Source organism: Schistocerca nitens, chromosome 11 (genome assembly GCF_023898315.1).
Source record: "Schistocerca nitens isolate TAMUIC-IGC-003100 chromosome 11, iqSchNite1.1, whole genome shotgun sequence".
In the NCBI taxonomy this organism is placed as follows: Eukaryota; Metazoa; Arthropoda; class Insecta; order Orthoptera; family Acrididae; genus Schistocerca; species Schistocerca nitens.
Window position 1 is genome coordinate 113,799,612 of NC_064624.1, and position 19,800 is coordinate 113,819,411.

Below are 19,800 nucleotides of genomic sequence, written 5' to 3' on the forward strand. Positions count from 1 at the left end.
GGAAACCATAGTGTCAGTAGGACGTGAACAACAATTAATGAATAGCGACAATGATAGGTCACCATACGTGCTAGAAAACACTGTGATATATAAAATACTGAGCATTATTTTGCAGGAAGAGTAAAGCCATTGGTGTATTTTTCGTACTTTGCACTGAATGAAGTTCTAGACATTAATTTTAGAATTCAAACACTCGCTACCTATTAATGATACCTATGAGTACGTTAGTCAGGAGCGAAATTGCGTTGAGTTGGATGTACGTACTTAATAAATAGTGTTCTAGAAAGGAGTAATATAGTTCCGATACATTCACGTACGTAATCGTTGATTGCTTACGACAAGATGGCAGATGGTAATGTACGCAGTAATGATACGAGTATTGAAGTCAGTACGTAGTTTTGGCGCTGTGTGGTCAGTTAGTACAGGAGTGCTAGTACATTCTGTGAATGAAATATTAGGCGCTGCAGTGATTAATTGGAGACGCACAGAAGTACTTTGATAACATTGTCACGTGCATCCTTGGAGGCAAGTTGTGTGTGCAAATATTATCTATATTGAAACTTCCTGGCAGATTAAAACTGTGTGCCCGACCGAGACTCGAACTCGGGACCTTTGCCTTTGCCTTACGCGAACTCGAAATACAGCAGCAAAGTGTTCGGAAGATCATGCGTCGGCGGTTACACTTCGCACGACAATTCAAAGCGGAAGGTTGCGGCCGGAGCCTTCAGATTCGCGCCACAGTGGAGGCAGCACTGGAGGATGAACATGTCGCCCCCATGCTGAACTTCAGTGACGAAGCAACCTTGCATTTATATGGAAAAGTGGCTTCCTCCTTAGGGGGTGCATCAGGGGACAGCGTTTTCCCACCCCCACTGCCAGAGCTCAGAGAAGGTGTCAGTGTTTCTGTGCTGGCCACTGACAGCGTGTTGCTACGCGAGGTGCGGAACGAACTTTACTACCGCTTTTGTGTGTTTCGTGTCAGAAGTCCCTCACAGAAGATTTGCAGTGTCCGGAATGTAAACTTGGTGGGTTTATGCTTCTATTCAAGCACGGATCCTATGTGTACATGCGGTACTTCGTAAAATAAGGATTTCTGATGGCTAATTAATCGCTTATACGGTTTTCCGAAGTTATTTCACAGTCGAAGATCATCTGCCGGCCGGGGTGGCCGAGCGGTTCTAGGCGCTACAATCTGGAACCGCGCGACCGCTACGGTCGCAGGTTCGAGTCCTGCTTCGGGAATGGCTGCGTCTGATGTCCTTACGTTAGTTAGGTTTAAGTAGTAAGTTCTAGGGGACTGATGACCTCAGAAGTCAAGTCCCATAGTGCTCAGAGCCATTTGAACCATTTGAACTCATCTGTTTTCGCACTAACGCCCAAATAATGGCAGATGTGAAGTGGTTGCGGAACATAAAATCACCTAAAAACACTAAACAGTGGAAAGGCATCTGCACTGGGTGAGGTACCTTCAAGATTCTGCACAAATTTTGAGGAAGAACTTGCTCCCGTCACAGAAGCTGTTTATCGCAGATCGCTGGAACGATGAGTGGTACCAAGCGATTGAAAAAATTGCCGTTTTCAAGAAAGGCCAACGGACGAATTAAAAAAAGTCTACGAGATAACGCTGCCAACACGTGTGTGATGTGACACGGCCCTTAACTGCTGAAGTCCAGAAGAAATTCAACGTGCACAGGTGTCTATCCGGAGTCTGTTTATTGCGTGTATCTGCCGTCCACGTCGACGTTCTGAGCGCTCGATGTGACGTCCGCAACAGCAAACACACTGGCAGCACCCGAGTCTCCTTACAATGGTACAGGAAAGTTACGAAGTTCCAGTGAAAAACTAGTCTGTGTCATAATTCCACAACTGTGGGCATTTATTATGCAATCAGAACATTCGCCACATCTTCCACCGTACGTTAACGAAACCCGCTGCCCGATTATTTTTAGTCATTGTTGACGTCTTTGTGGTGACGTCTCTCAATGTCAGCATGGAGGCGAAATGTCCATCTTGGACTGCTCCCTCCCTGCCTTGTGGCGCAAATCTGAAGGCGCCCCCGGCCCGTGTGTCTGCTGTTGCGGCTTTCAATTGTTGCACGCGATGCAGACGGTGTGGTTCGAAGCGTAACCACCGACGCATTACCTTCCACACACTTTCCTCCGGTATTTGGAGTCCGTCCGTGGCTTGTGGCTGCTGTTGACTTGTTAGGACTGCTTACGAAAATTTCGCTCACCCCCACACACCGGCTGCAGCTGCCACATTTGATCAAATATCTCGCATATTCCAACACACGAAAACTCTGCTCTCGCTTTGTCGGCATTTTGGCAAGGCGCTGCATTCGTAATGTCAGGTGGTAGGCACAGTTTAAACTCACTGTGTTTGCCGTTATATTCGTGCTCCAACCATATTTGTACAAGTCCGCAGCTCGTGGTCGTGCGGTAGCGTTCTCGCTTCCCACGCCCGGGTTCCCGGGTTCGATTGCCGGCGGGGTCAGGGATTTTCTCTGCCTCGTGATGACTGGGTGTTGTGTGATGTCCTTAGGTTAGTTAGGTTTAAGTAGTTCTAAGTTCTAGGGGACTGATGACCATAGATATTAAGTCCCATAGTGCTCAGAGCCATTTGAACCATATTTGTACATGTAATACTTCGGAAAATTTAGAATTCTGGAAACAAATGATTTGTGGTAGCTGTGTACTTCGCCTTCTGTCCGTCGTATTCCCTTTCTGTGGCAGTAATGTCACTGAGCGACTCAACTTACGGCTTGGATCCGCTTCGTGGTTTTATATAATGCCAAAAATGTTTTTTAAATTTTTATCCAGATCGGTTCAGCAAATTATATTTACGAATTCTTTTAATATCGTAGAACATGTTTGTACACATAATCTGCCTCCAAGAACACCCCCGACAATGTTTACAATCCATGTACTTCTGTGCCCTCACTATTAGTCACTGCTGCGCGTAATCTTTCTTTCGCAGAAAGTACTAGCACTTCGGTACCTGCTGACCACTCAGTGCCGACACTCAATGTACTGACTGTAATGCCAGTATGAATACTATGTAAATTGTTGTGCCCAATCTTTCCGTAAGCAATCTAAGATCACGTACGTAAATGGTGAGTATATGCCTCCTTGTATCGGAGCCGCATTACTCTTTTATGGTACACAATTTAAGTATGTACTTATATGGAACCAACACAGTTTCGCGTCTGACTGACGTATACGTGGACAAAGACCCAGGTATCGTTAACAGGTTGCGTGCAAGTGTTTCAATTCTGAAATTTGATCTAGAAGTCTATTATGTGCAAAGTCACGTACGAAAAACCACTGCACCAATGGCTTCATTCTTCTTGCAAAATAATGTTGAGAAATTTTTATATCATATTATTTTCTAACATGTAGAGTGAGCTATAAGTGTTTCTGTTCGTTAACCTGTAATTCACGTCTTACTGGCACTTAGTCCACTTATATTATCATTGAATCGTGGTTCCTTCCCTTGTGCTAATTCCGAATACAACATACGAAACGTCACAGTAAGTGATGCAACGTTGTGTAAAGCACAGTTCGCCCTCTACTATATTTGACTTACACAGATAATATAATGAATTTTCGTTACCACTCATAAATGATTCCGTTTCTCGTTTATTCACGGTTAAATTGCTGAATACTTTGGAAAATCTATTGTTTGCAAATATTGTTCTACTTATAATTTATGAAAATACGCCCTTCGACATACATGCCTCCTTTCTTTCGTCGGGTAAATTTTTCCAATTCCAAGTGGATATGTTAACTGCCAAGTCAGAGATATAATTTTGGTCTCCTTATTTATCAGGTTCAAACAGCCATTTCTCTTCATCTTTTCCTACTATGAAAATTAGTATTGAATATTTCTTTATACCTATCGCCTGTACAAATTATTCCCTCTTTTTACTTCTTTACATAGAACAAAATGCAAATTATCATTACTGCCTAGGTAGACTTAAAACATGAAGATTGTATCTGTGGTCAGTTACTCTGTAATGCGCCTAAAAGAGAATTAATATCATCTTTGTGATCTCTTTTGTTTGAGGTTTTTCAGAATATTTTTCTTTGAGACTCAAAATTAATTAGGGAGGAATTCTTACTCGAAATGAGGATGACGGAATCGATTTTTAATATTTATTAATGACATCTTTATTTGTTTATCTTAACAGCAGTAAATCAAATGGCTCTGAGCACTATGGGACTATGGTCATCAGTCCCCTAGAACTTAGAACTACTTAAACCTAACTAACCTAAGGACATCACACAACACCCAGTCATCACGAAGCGGAAAAAATCCCTGACCCCGCCGGGAATCGAACCCGGGAAGGTTAATCATCGGGCGTGAACGAATGGCAGCAAAGGTAAATACTCAGACCAACAACGATAGTGAATGATAACCAAAAATGAGGAAACCTCCAAGAAACTATAACAGGCGTAGCCGTGTCTGTTCTCACGGTTAGATGCAGTACCCAGTCTTCACATGACGAATGGCGTAGTTTTTATAAGTTCATGCAAAGCATTATTAACGAAGTTTTTCTCGAACGAAACTTTCCTGATAGGACTAAACAAAACTACTATGACGTCAACAGTTGTGTGTGGTGACCCACAGTGTTGGCCTTACTGTAGTTGATTTGAAGCGGCAGAAATCAAACTTGGTATTTGACCCTGAAGTTACTGTAGTTTGCAGGCGTGTGTACACCGATATGTCGCCTTGTTACATTGTGAGAAACCGCGCAGGTAACGGAGTGTTCGGTGGATTTTTTTTCTTTGCACGTAAGTTCCGATACAAAGCCACTAAATGTGGCACCAGTGCTCCGGTAGTAAAAAAAACGAATATGGCGACTGCTCAGTCTGTTCGGCATCAGCCAATCACAGCCCAGATAACGCCCGCGCATTACGAACTGTTAAAAATAACTACCGGTTGCTACAAAAACTGCTGCCACAGAATAGCCGTTGATGCCATCGTACTTGGCGCAGCCATAGTGAGCAGACAGAAAACTTCGAGTACTCGGATAAATACCAGGGCAGCCAACGGAATCGATAAAATGTTCTGAATGGCCAGCTGATACGAATTAATTACGTTAAAAACCTGCGACATACAAGCTTCTCTAAAGACTGAAATCAAAATAACTTTGGAAAATACAAGCGGAGACGATTTAGAGTTAAAAGCCCTTGTAATGCTGGAAATGACAGTAAAGTGTTTGTAAGGATACATTCTGAACCTATAATTTGCTCGAGTCTTGACGACCGTATCCCGACTACACGTATGGCGTGGTGCAGGTAATTTCTGTACTGTCCAGAAATAAGGTGGACTGCGCAAAGTATTGTTCGCGTTAAACTGCAATGTAGGGCCTCAGGTATTAAGACGGGGGCTTACAATCCCAGCCGTGTCGTTACTCAACAATGCTGAGCGTACGTAGAGCCAAGTGGAGGACGGAGTTGTTTACTCGGAATGCAACGTTCTGTAGCAGGAAGCGTTGACCGTGCTCGCTTCTTGGAAAAAATAAAATAAGAAACTTACACGAAGCACTACACAAAGGCCACGGCTTGCAGCGTTCGTTGCGGGCGTTACGAAAGGGGAAGGGGGAGGGGGGGTGTCACGTGACGTCAGAGCCGCAGCCCCGCCACTTCTGGAACATTTGTTTCCCTACAGCAGGGCGTGTGTGTGTGAGAGAGAGAGAGAGAGAGAGAGAGAGAGAGAGAGAGATTGTCCGCAATGGCAGTGATAGTGTCGTACGTGGTTTTGAGTAATGTATTGTTAAGTAAGTAACTTTGTATGTCGCAATCTCACTTTCATGTTGTCCGCGGCTCGTGGTCTTGCAGTAGCGTTCTCGCTTCCTACGCGCGGGGTCCCGGGTTCGATTACCGGCGGTGTCAGGGGATTTTCTCTGCCTCGAGATGACTGGGTGTTGTGTGTCTTTCATCGTCATTCTGTCCTCATTCACTCGCAAGTCGTCGTAGTGGCGTTACAGAACTTGCCGAGCGGCGGCCGAACCACACCAGCCACCAGTGCCATACGCTCATTATTTATTGCTTTCATTATTAACAGCCTATTTCTCGGCACTTTTTAGCCGTACTCCACATGGGTGTTTCACCACGGAACAGAAAGCAGCCTCAGCCATTTTCATACTGCGCATTAAGAGCGCAACAATCAGATCACAACGCTCCAGAGACAGCGACTGTACACGATTTTTGAATTAAAAACCACGTAGCTAAAGCATGATTACGAAAAACGATGATGGCTGTTAATATATTAGAATATCTGCGTTTCATTTAACGCAACTTAGTAATAAGATATCAAATACATAAGTAGAACCTACTTCTAGGAGTGTTAACAACACCAGTGTACGTGTGCTACGGCTTCTGACCAATCATCGCCTTTGTTTACATCATCTTTATTCTTATGATGAACGGATTATACATTTTCATCTCCCTTTATGTACTGAATCACCGCTTCAGCCCTCAAAGCTGCCCTGTCACCGAACGGTTCACAGTAATTCACTCTGTCCTACCTTCCTTTTCATAACGAATCCTACTCCCGTTGTACCATTTTCTGGCGTTGTTGATATTGCCGTATACCTGTGTGACCGAAACCCATGTCTTCTTCCCATTTCGTTTCACTGAACCCCACTGTATCTATATTGATCCTTTACCATTTGCCATTTCAGATTTTGCCCCTTCCCTACCACAAGTTCAAACTTGTGACATTTCATGCCCCAGGTCATACAACGGAAACCTTTCGTTCGTTTTCCGACTTTTCCTTTGGTCACTCCCCCCTAGACAGTCCCCTGAAAGGGATCCGAATGGCTGACCAATCCGGAATCCTTTGCCAATGGAGGAATCATCAGCCCACTTTCTCGATTACAGGTCACACGTCCTTGCGTATACAGACATTCGAGACTGTTTATAGCGACATCACTTTTAACGACTTGTTGGCCGTGACACCGAAATCTAATGGTTCCATCTTCTAAAGCCTGTGTCAACGCTATATTTAAAAAGTCGCTTAGTATGACATCGCTTTTTGCGACTTATCGTATAAAAGTACGATGTTTAATCCAGTTTCGGGGAAACACATCGGCTGTAACGCCCAGTGTTCGTTTTTGGTTGTTGAGTATTCGTAGACGTAACGCTTACTTTCAAACTTTCGATTTCAGCAGATTGTTGTCTTCAAATTAGGCCTCACAACGAATACATCGTAAATGCAAAGTGCGTACGCACATCTTAGATGCGAAAAGCAAACAAATATAACAGATTACCTTAAGTAGGACAGTATATTGTAGTATGCGTTATTGTTCTGTATTTAAAGTTAAAGCAACTGATTTGGCTGCGGTCATAGAAAACTAGAAAATTAAATCCCAATGTGTGCTGTTTTTTCAAAGAACAGAGGTGGAGTAATAGGGTATTCGTCATTCATGTTTTGTGGTTACGTGTGTTAAGTACACGATTGACCATTAAAATTGCTACAGCACGAAGATGAAATTTAACCGACAGGAAGAAGATGCTGTGATATGCAAATGATTAGCTTTTCAGAGCATTGACACAAGGGTGGCGAGACCTACAACGTGCTGATGCAAATGATTAGCTTTTCAGAGCATTGACACAAGGGTGGCGAGACCTACAACGTGCTGACATGGGGAAAGTTTCCAACCGATTTCTCATACACAAACAGCACTTGACCGGCGTTCCCTGGTGAAACGTTGTTGTGATGCCTCGTGTAAGCAGGAGAAATGCGTACCATCACCTTTCCGACTTTGATAAAGGTCGGATTGTAGCCTACCGCGGTTGCGGTTTATCGTATCGCGTCATCGCTGCTCGCGTTGGTCGAGATCCAATGACTGTTAGCAGAATATGGAATCTGTGGGTTCAGGAGGGTAATACGGAACGCCGTGCTGGATCCCAACGGCCTCGTACCACTAGCAGTCGAGATGACAGGCATCTTATCCGCACGGCTGTAAAGGATCGTGCAGCCACGTCTCGATCCCTGAGTCAGCAGGTGGGGGCGTTTGCAAGACAACAACCATCTGCGCGAACAGTTCGATGACATTTGCAGCAGCACGGACTATCAGCTCGGAAACCATGGCTGCGGTTACCCTTGGCAGACAGGAGCGCCTGCGATGGTGTACTCGACGACGAATGCCAGTGTGCACGAATGCCAAAACGTCATTTTTTCGGATGAAACCAGGTTCTGTTTACAGCATCACGATGGTCGCATCCGTGTTTGGCGACATGGCGATGAACGCACATTGGAAGCGTGTATTCGTCATCGCCATACTGGCGTATCACCCGGCGTGATGATATGGGGTGCCATTGATTACACGTCTCGGTCGCAGTGGATGTTACATTTCAGATGTGTTACGACCCGTGGCTCTACCCTTCATTCAATCCCTGCGAAATCCTACATTTCAGCAGGATAATGCACGACCGCCTGTTGCAGGTACTGTACGGGCCTTTCTGGATACATTAAATGTTTGATTGCTGCCCTGGCTCGCACATTCTCCAGATCTCTCACCAACTGAAAACGTCTGGTCAATGGTGGCCGAGCGACTGGCTCGTCACCTCAGTCATTACTCTTGATGAACTGTGGTATCGCGTTGAAGCTGCGTGGGCAGCTGTACCTGTACACGCCATCCAAGCTCTGTTTGACTCAATGCCCAGGCGTATCAAGGCCGTTATTACGGCCAGAGGTGGCTGTTCTGGGTACTGATTTCTCAGGATCTATGCACCCAAATTGCGTGAAAATGTAATCACATGTCAGTTCTAGTGGAACATTTTAACGAGAAACATAGGAGTAAGTGTAGGCCTTCCTGTAATTTATGTACGGAATACTGTCTTACCATTTTGGTTCTGTTGATTAAATTTTGTGATTCAGTAACTGAAGCGGAGGTGTGTGCTTCCTGGCTGCCCTACCTCACAGCACTCACTGCAAGTTCTAAAAGTGCTCAACACGTTACCTCGTTCAGTCCAAGACCACCTTGAATATGAGTGAACCGTTCATGTCGTTGCTCCTTCTTTCTTCACTTACTGAAGGTTTTTGCATTTTGATGGCATTCTATTGCTGTACGTAGCGGACAAACGTAAGAAAAATTCCTCTTCAGTCCCTCTCCACAAATACCGCATTGTAAAAACTGTATGTAGGTGCACCGTATTTCTGCTGCTTTTCCGAAAGTCAACTCCAAGACAGCCTAAAATTTACAAACGTGAAATTATTATTAAAATCCAAAGCAAAAAACCGGTTTGTGCGAGTGTCAGCTATAACTACCGTAAACCGTCGGTCCCTTGTACGTCGTTACAACCGGTTTCGACTGTGTGTCGTCTCTGATGCGGTGTACAATATATTAACACAGAAATCAAGAGTTTTGCTCAGTTCAGGCATTCGCCGGAACTAGCGAGGCCATCTCACAAAACACAGTAAGGAAAAAGGATCGTAAAGATTCCCGTTTTCTCTCCTTGTCTTGTTTTTCTGCCATTTTCAATGATTATAATGCTTCTTTTATAAAATCACAGTTAAGTTTTTGCAACAAATACGTACTTTCTCTTTCAAATTTTTGCAATGACAAAATGTTTTACCGCCTATCACAAGTGGTTTCCATTGCCTCCTGCATCCTCGTGCTGTTGATCGCTGCTGATTCTTCGACATTTTTGAAGCAGTTTCGCAGCCCTCCTGACAAGGCCGCTGGCGGAGCGAGTGTGACTTTTTGTGCCGGGAGTCTTTGGCCGCCATTGCAGATTGTTTTTATTCTAGAATTAATCAGTGGCGAGGCTGGAACCGAAGACCTGGGAAATCGTGGTTATTAGTGAAATACGCGACGCGTAGACCACGGGTGCAGTAATCTACACACAAACACACACACACGCAAACGCACAGAGTGGAGGGGGGGCGGGGGGTGGGGGGGAGAGAGTGCCGCTCCCAATGGCACGAAAAGTAAACAAAAAAGGAACGCATCCCGCAGTAACAGAGCTAACTACACGAAATGGCGCAAGGAGGTAGGGAAAGGGGTGGTGCAGAATGTCCGGGAGGCCCCCCTATCACCCAAACGAAAGTACTTACGCCGTAGTTACCATGTACTGAAATTAAAAGATATTTTGATTTCCAATCACACGACGAAAGGGGGATACGTCCTGTCAGAAGTCAGTTAGGCCAAAGATAGATTGGAGCTGTCTACACATTCGTAGCACTATCAGCTCTCTGTCGCCAAAACCAAATGTTGGCCTTGCTTGAGTTCAGTTTTGTTAACCACTTCAGTTAATTGCAATAGAATGTAATGTAAGTGCTACCGTTTATTGTTTGTGTGCTGTTGTGATAGTTTATAATTATGAATAAGTTCGTAACAGGAAAGAACAGGCAAATCGATTTTGATTCGTCCGCCAGCGTTATGGTAAGTTAAAAATATCTACGCACTACTGTCATTGCCTGATTACCTGCCTATAGCAGTTCAGTGTTACCACTGGAGTCGTTACTCGGAGGCTGGTGGAGCTTTGGGGTTGCCATATTTCACTATTCCACAAGGCAGCGAAGCGGTAAATATCATAGAAAATAACATTAAATTATAATCAGTGCACAAAAATACACTCGGATTCAGCTGTGTCGCCCAAAGATCGCGTTCATCAAGAAAACTATCGCCTAAATGGCGATGGCTGTATTCCTTTCAAAAAAGTTGCCCAGTTTTCTGTCATTAGTGGACAAAATGCCGAAAGGTGACCCAATCTTATCACCTGGTTAGTATCAGTTATGTAAGTCAGTTCCGATATGGAACCATTTTTTGGCTGGGGTGGGGGGCCGGGTGTACAGGATGAGACAGCGCATTCTGTAGTTCGTTCGTTTCCAAAAGCGCGCTGTTTGAATTCCTCAGAGCCGGCAGCGCCCTTCATCCCTCCCTCACCCTTTCGTACAAAATCTATTTCTGCTGTTCTGACACCGCAGTAACTGAAGCCAGCAACTTCATGCACAGTTAAATCTTAAAGATGTGTCCTCATCCATTCAGTGTCAAATGACTAAACATGCACGTTAAAGGAAAAACAAGCTATGTCAGAATTCAATCTTTTGTTGCGGGGCATTTTATTTTATTGTTAAACAGTGTACAACAACCGGTTTTCCTCGATTCTCCACCGACCCCGGGTAGTTCTGCGAGCCGAGCCGCTGAGCTAGCAATCCCTGGATTCGGGAGGTGAGGTGGTTTGAATCCATCAGCCGTCAGCGTTGAAAATGATTTTCAGTGTATTCCCATTTTCAGTTTAGTCAAATGCCAGGGTTGGTTCCTTAATATGGCGCACAGCCAGTTGCTTTCGAGCGCCTTTCTTTCCTGACAGATTCCACTTCCCTTAAAGACGCAGCCCCTCTACTTACACACTGTACTCGCATTCGGGAGGACGACGGTTCAATCCCGCGTCCGGCCATCCTGATTTAGGTTTTCCGTGATTTCCCTAAATCGCTCCAGGCAAATGCTGGGATGGTTCCTTTGAAAGGGCCCGGCCGACTTCCTTCCCCATCCCCCCTAATCCGATGAGACCGATGACCTCGCTGTTTGGTCTCTTCCCCCAAACAACCCCCCAACCCCTCTGCTTAAATGAAAGTAGCTGCTTCAGGGACACGCCAAGCATCTCGTTCGAGACACCCGGCGCTGAAAGCAACATGACAATTAAATAATAACCCAAATGCTCCTCATTTAGGGCCGCGCATGTCTGCTGGATTGTTGTGCAAGGCAGAAAATTATCTCCCTTATATTGCAAGAAGTGACACATGCATACTCAAATGAGAAAATTTGGGAAAGCGTAAGACTGGATAATTCCAAATCGTTTGCTTTTTCGCCGCCAGAAATTATTCTACCTTCTCTGTCAAACAGACGTCTCTCTACTCCTTTACACTCACGAGGGCAGCTCACCTGCTCCCTACAGATTTATGGTATCTGCAGGGCTCGGCCAGAAGTCAATGTGACATAAATGGGGGCTCCAGAAGGCCAAGCGTTTAGCAAACAGCAGGTGTTTTGGGGCGGGTCGGACGAGGAATGAGTCATTTGTCAGCACAGCTCCCAGTCAGCGGTTGGCGCACCAGAGAGAATTCAGAGCGGTAAACCGAGGGTCCTGGGGCCGAGTCCCTACATGCAATCTTTTTAGCTTTTTCCTTTCATTTTGTATGTCACATGCACTACAAATAAAACGGAATAATACTCCAGACATTGTATTTATTAGTATTTTAATAAAAGGCTCGAAAACGAATCGGAAAGTAATATTTGAGATTGCGATTATAAGGGCTAGCTGAAAAGTAATACCTCAGAAATTGTTTGTCTTAAAGTGCTTTAAATAAATCGAACTTTATTAACGTTCTACATTTCCGCTGGATGGACAACCTACGTAAATGTTCAGTTATTTCCCATTTATTTAAAAAAATACTATATTTTCATTAAAATTTAATCTCCCTTTATATAGGTTAAGGAGATCTACACCAATAGGCATTTTTATACATAGATCAGAGATTATAAGGACGTTTTGGAGCACTTGCACACCATTTTTTTTACTGGCAAGAGAACTTCCTGTTTAACACGTTTTTATAACTTTTCTGTGGCTTCAATTATCTGCACCCCCATTACTGGCATTATTACAAGTTCATTTCTATTTGGCAACAATTCTAACCAACATAAACCACTGCCACTATCTGCTAAACACTGAACTTCGTCGTTACACACTTGCAGAATACTTACTGGCTGACTCAACACCTTTCTTTCATTGCTGGTGTCAGAACCCTCCTCCAACAAATCATTCACAGCCTCCCTTCAATCGAAACCTTCTCTGTTTCCAGAAATTACACACATTTTTGCAGAATTACCCGTATCACTTTTCTCCCTCATACTATTCTATTCACTAAATGACAACTCAAATTTTTTCCAGCGTTTCGTCATTCTCCCTTTCCTTTCTGTCTCTCCCTTTTTCCCACAATTAGTTGGCTGACCCCGATTTGGTCACCATTTTCCTGCCTCTCCCTTGTTGCCTCACCAACGTCGTCATTTATAGATGCTAGTATTTCCTCTACACTAACATCACTAATCTCCTGTAATTCTGCACCTTCTGTACTTTCTCCTTCCCCAGAACATGACTCGTTTTCAACTTGGTTACTAAAGACTTTCCGTCAATCGTGTTCTGTCAGATTTTCCGCAAATACATCACCCACTTCGTCTGCAACACAGTGCTTATTTTGTGTGTCCGTCCAAAAAATCCCCTAAACCTCCGTTAAATGTACAGATTTGTATATAGCGCGTTCCGCCTGTTACTACCTTCTTTTGCTCCTCACTTACAATTCCTGTCTGTTTAGTTCTAACACGTACGTAGGGTTTTGCTAGCGGGTTCAAATTACTACTTCCCATCTTGTAAATGCTAGCCCTTTCACAGACGGCATTTAGTTTAACTGATTCTCGGATTCTGTACCATTTCTTATGTCCACCACCATTTGCAGTCGCCTTGGCGCAACATCATCCTGTCACACCGGAGAATACGGTCGATAATAGTGCACCTGCTCCCCATTATTTCGCCTATCATTTGGTGGATAGCGCCACCTCTCGGCACCTCCGCCCCTTCTCTTTCCACGGTACTCGCCAATTGTGTTAACGTTTACACTGTGCCGCGGTTCTGCATTGTTTGGTCGTTCGATACAACATCTACTTCTACGTGATTACACTGCTATTCACAATAAACTGTCTGGCAGAGGGTTCAATGAACCGCCTTCAAGCTGTCTCTCTACCGTTCCACTCTCGAACGGCACGCGGGAAAACGAGCACTTATATTTTTCTGTGTGAGCCCCGATTTCTCTTATTTTATCGTGATCATCATTTCTCCCTATGTAGGTGGGTGGCAACAGAATGTTTTCGCAATCGGAGGAGAAAATTGGTGATTGAAATTTCGTGAGAAGATCCAGTCACAACGAAAAACGCCTTTGTTTTAATGATTGCCACTACAATTGACGTATCGTGTCTGCGACACTATCTCCCTATTTCACGATAATACAAAACGAGCTGCCCTTCTTTGTACTTTTTCGATGTCATTCGTCAGTCCCACCTGATGCGGATCCCATACCGCACAGCAATACTCCAGAATAGGGCGGACAAGCGTGGTGTAAGCAGTCTTTTTAGTAGACCTGTTTCTCCTTCTAAGTGTTCTGCCAGTGAATCCCAGTCTTTGGTTTGCTCTACCCACAATGTTATCTATGTGATCGTTCCAATTTAGGTTATTTGTAATAGTAATCCCTAAGTATTTAGCTGAATTTACAGCCCTCAGTTTTGTGTGTCTTATCGCGTAATCGAAATTTAGCTAAATTCCTTTAGTACTCATGTGAATAACATCAAACTTTTCTTTATTCAGAGTCAATTGCCACTTTTCACACCATACAGATATATTATCTAAATCATTTTGCGAGTCAAGGCGGTAAATGACAGCATCATCTGCAAACAATCTGTGATGTCTACTCAGATTGTCTCCTATGTCGTTAATATAGATCAAGAACAATAGAGGGCATATAACACTTCCTAGGGGAACGCCAGGTATTACTTCTGTTTTACTCGATGACTTTCTGTTACTACGAACTGTGACCTTTCTGACAGAAAATCACGAATCCAGTGGCACAACTGAGGCGATACTTTGTAGGCACGCAGTTTTGTTAGTAGACGCTTGTCAGGAACCGTGTCGCAAGCTTTCTGGAAACCGAAAAATATGGAATCAATTTGACATCCTCTGTCGATAGCACTCATTACTTTATTAGCATAAAGAGCTAGTTGTGTTTCACAAGAATATTTTCTGAATCCGTGCTGACTATGTGTTAATAAATCGTTTCCTTCGAGGTACTTCATAATGTTCGAATACAGTATGTGTTCCAAAACCCTACTGCAGATCGACGTTAATCAGATGGGCCTATAATTCAGCAGATTACTCCTACTTCCCTTTTTGGGTATTGGTGTGAGTTGAGCAATTTTCCAGTCTTTAGGTACGGATCTTTCTGTGAGCGAGTGGTTGTATATAATTGCTAAATATGGAGCTTTTTGTATCAGCATACTCTGAGAGGAATCTGACTGGTATACAATCTGGACCGGAGGCCTTGCCTTTATTAAGTGATTTTAGCTGCTTTGTCACACCGAGGATATCTGCTTCTCTGTTTCTCATCTTGGCAGTTGTTCTTGATTGGAATTCAGGGATATTTACTTCCCGTCTTCTTTGCTGAAGGAGTTTCGGAAAACCATGTTTAATAACTCTGCCTTAGTGGCACTGTCATCAGTGACTTCACCGTTATCGCGGAGTGAAGGTATTGATTGCGTCTTGCCACTGGTGTGCTTTATGTACGACCAGAATCTCTTCGGGTTTTCTGCCAGATTTCGAGAGAGAATTTCGTTGTGGAAAGTATTAAAAGCATCTCGAATTTGAAGTACGCGCTACATTTCGAACTTCTGTAAAACTTTGCCAATCTTGGGGATTCTGAGTTCTTTTAAATTTGGCATGCTTTTTTTTTGTTGCTTCTGCAACAACGATCTGACGCGTCTTGTGTGCCATGTGGGATCAGTACCATCACTCATTAATTTATGTGGTGTATATCTCTCAATTGCTGTCGATACTATCTCTTTGAACACATACCACAACTTTTCTACACTCACTACGATTTGCATGCTCCTCCTCATACAACAACTTGTCAACTCTCTCCAAATAACTGACGAATTTATGGAAGTCATCCCTCGGAGCTGCAATAATTTTGTTTCGCCAGTTCATGGGCAGTTATAATAACTTACAAAATTCTTTTGGATGTACATTTCCTGTTGGATCAAAACGTAAAAACTGCGTGTTAGCGACGTATGATATTTCAGACGATTCTGCTACAAAACTACACCCACTAGTGTTAGTTCCATGTCTGAGGTTAGTTTCAACTTGGCATAATCTACTGCTATGCTCACCCGACTTATTTTCAACCTCTTCTACCTGGTTAGTCAGCTGAAGAACATTTTCTTCTGACACACCCACTAGGTCAGACACACTTTTTACTTCATCCATACATTTGGCATATTCTTTTATCACATCTACCGTTTGTTTGCAATAGTAACTTTTTTCAAGGCATCTGTTAATTCAATTTTTACAGTTCTAATGGATTGTTGGGAGTTATTCTCAATTTGAGAAATTTTGCCATCTACTTTACATTCTAACGACTTCAAATCATTTTCTCACTTTTTTTTTTAAACCGCAGTTTGCCTTACAAGTTTTTCGTTGATTTTCTGGCCAATTGTTTCGGCAAAATTAGTATGTTCATCTTTTATAGAACCCATTATAGCTGCAAACATTTATTGCATACATCTTGGTTCTATTTTCTGCATTACTGTTTCCTGTTTATGTTGTTCCACCGATACTATACGAAATTTTGTATCCAAATTTGACACATTTGATTTACTTACACTCCCAGCATTGCCATCACACAACTGGTTGTTACCGATTTCATGCTTCATGCTTCGTGTCACTTCCAGGCTCTACATTATCTGCACTAGTTACATTAACTGACGTACTTGAAGCAGCTTCTACTCCACAGCCCGTAAATAACAAAGAAACATTGTCAAAATTCTCCTCTTTTTACTTTAACATCTACTAGGCCTACTCCTCTCTGTTTAGCCCTGCTGGTTTGTGAAGCACTTATATTCATTGAGGGTCCTTCCTCTTTTTATCGTATTTTAAAATGTTTATCACCTTCCATGTTACTCTTTCAAAACAAACACACACACACACACCAAATGTAACAAACTTACAAACTTACCTTTCATTGAATGCTGCAGCCTCGTCATGCTGAAACGGAGTGTCATACCACCTCAGCCTGCCGTACCAGTGTAAGGGTCCCCGATCATCGTGTAAGTTGGCATCACTGCTCTTATGTACTGCTGCTCGTTGATACCGCTATGACGCCGCCTGCTGCTTCGCTGCGCTCTGTATTACATCTTCTTTCTTGTCAGTCTGTCCGGCGTCGCGAAATGGGTTGAGTTCAAAATTCCGCGTGTACCGCTTTACTAAATTTTTCATTATCGTTCACTATACGGTCTCTCACTAAATTTCCCTCAACCACGGATTCAATGTACCACGGCTTTTTTACTGTTTCCCCGGCATGTGCTCCATGTGCGTCAGCACGGTTCCTGTTGCCTGCACCTACCTGTAAACTCGTTGCAGCAGATCACAGGTAGGAAAGCCGAGCAGAAACCTGCCGTACTGCGACTCGCACCAGGCTGCATACAGCGTAACTATTCTAAGAATTGGGAAAAGGTCTTAATTTTGACTGAAAGATAGAAGTACTGACAAAATTTTGGTATATTCTGAAATCTGGAAGTAAGTTCGCTGCCAAGCCGGTGCTAATCGTAACACAGTCATGCGCAAACCCTTTCATTCATGTTAGCATCTGTGGTAACGTATTTCCCGAAATCTGAACAGCTGCTAACCAAGGATTGTTCTTAAACGCAAATGCTCGCCACACTATTAAGTTTATCAGTGTCTAATTAATACAATCAAGTTTTTGGTCATCGATCTTCTCAATGTGCCACGTGATAATTACTTACAAAATCTGTACTTCCTAAAACGTCTGCATTCAGTGTCTTAAAAATTTCTCACACTAGTTCGTACAGCGTTTCTCAGTATAACAATGATCTACATATTTACACATTCACGCATCATTCACACTGCTGAAACGTATACAAAACTGTACAAACATAAATAAACAAAAAATCATTCAAGAAATAAAGAGAATAATTCACGAAAACATTGTCTTGACCTGTTTATTGAATGTGTCTGTCCCCTACTTTACTCTGGTGGATGAAAATTAGAACCACATACTCTGCTGAGCCCAATTCAGACCGTCTGCCACAGTACATGAATCAGTCTTTCTCCCGATAAAGTCTTGAGACAGGAGCTCACTCGTAGATCCCCTGTGTGAAATAACTCCTGCAAGGGTACGTGCATAACCGCTAGTGAAGTGACGAATAATACAGATTCAGGCCATAAAACAATCTACATCTACATCCGTACTCCGCAACCCACCCGACGGTGTGTGGCAGAGGGTACCTTGGGTACCTGTGTCGGTTCTCCCTTGTATTCCAATCTTTTATTGTTCGTGGAAAGAAAGATTGTCGGCATGCCCCTGTGTGGGCTCTAATCTCTCTGATTTTATCCTCACGGTCTCTTCGCGAGATATACATAGGAGGGAGCAATATACTGCTTGATTCCTCAGTGAAGGTAGGTTCTCGAAACTTCAACAAAAGCCCGTACCGAGCTACTGAGTGTCTCCTCTGCAGAGTCTTCCACTGGAGTTTATCTATCATCTCCGTAACGCTTTCGCGATTACTAAATGATCCTGTAACGAAGCACTCTGCTCTCCGTTGGATCTCCTCTACCTCTTCTATCAACCCTGTCTGGTACGGATACCACACTGCTGAGCAGTATTCAAGCAGTAGGCGAACAAGTGTACTGTAACCTACTTCCTTCGTTTTCGGACTCCATTTGCTTAGGATTCTTCCAATGAATCTGTCTGGCATCTGCTTTACCGACGATCAACTTTATATGATCTTTCTATTTTAAATCACTCCTAATGCGTACTCCCAGATAATTTACGGAATTTACTGCTTCCAGTTCCTGAGCTGCTATATTGTAGCTAAATAATATGGGATCTTTCTTTCTGTGTATTGGCAGCACATTACACTTGTCTACATTGAGATTCAATTGCCATTCCCTGCACCATGGGTCAATTCATTGCAGATCCTCCTGTATTTCAGTAAAATTTTCCATTGTTACAACCTCTCGATATACCACAGCATCATCCACAAAAGTCGTCAGTGAAATTACGATATTATCCACAAGGTCATTTATATATATTGTGAGTAGCAACAGTCCAACGACATCCCCTATGCCGCACTTGAAATCACTCTTACTTTGGAAGGCTCTCCATTTAGAATGACATGCAGTGTTCGTTATCTAGGAACTCTTCAATCCAATCACACAATTTGTCTGATAGTCTGTATTCTCTTACTTTATTCATTAAACGACTGTGGGGGCACTGCGCCTTCCAGAAGTCAAGAAACACAGCATTTACCGGGAACCCGTGTCTATGACCCTCGGAGTCTCGTGACAGTCATGTTTTCTTGAACAACATGAAATGTAAAGAGAATATCTCGTTGAATAAAGTACTGCTATTGATCATTACAACCATTTTAATATTTTGGTAGATGTCCATTTAGAACCATTTCCAGATCAAGCAACATTTCGCTGTAGAAAAAATTTGGAGATAACGTCTTTGCCGCATCTGGAGCTTGTTCTCCAAATGAAATGTGCTGAAAGGAAAGGAACTCTTGAAAATGTTATTACTAAAGATTTGCAGTTACTCACCAATGGCATCAGTCTGACAGAAAGGGTGTGATAGTGTTGAAACTGACTGATGACAGACAACATTTATAAACTGTTGCTGGAGACAGGTGTGGCTGTCTCTCGTAAAAGTATCTTCAGTCACCTGTATGTTGAAAGGGCTGCTCCGCGTTGCCGTGTTTCAGAATCGTCTGCAATGGAAGCAGTTAAGGACGTGACGGAGACGGTGGCTGTGGACCTGGGTGCACTCCTGGACGCCGGGGACGACGCCATGGTGATACTCGAGGCAGCTGACACTCGGCTGGTGGTGCACAGGGCCGTCCTCGTGGACAGGAGCCCTGTGTTCGCGGCCATGTTCGCCCACGACACCCTCGAGACGAGCACTGGCGTGGTGAGCATTGCCGATGTGGGGGGCCCGGTGCTGAGGCAGCTG

General features: G+C 43.5%; 1 protein-coding gene across 1 annotated transcript in view; it reads left to right on the forward strand.

Moving 5' to 3' along the window:
* The window catches only part of LOC126212689 (ankyrin repeat domain-containing protein 65-like), a 256,124-nt gene that overhangs the window by 15,688 nt on the left and 220,636 nt on the right, over positions 1–19,800 (forward strand). The window lies entirely within an intron of this gene.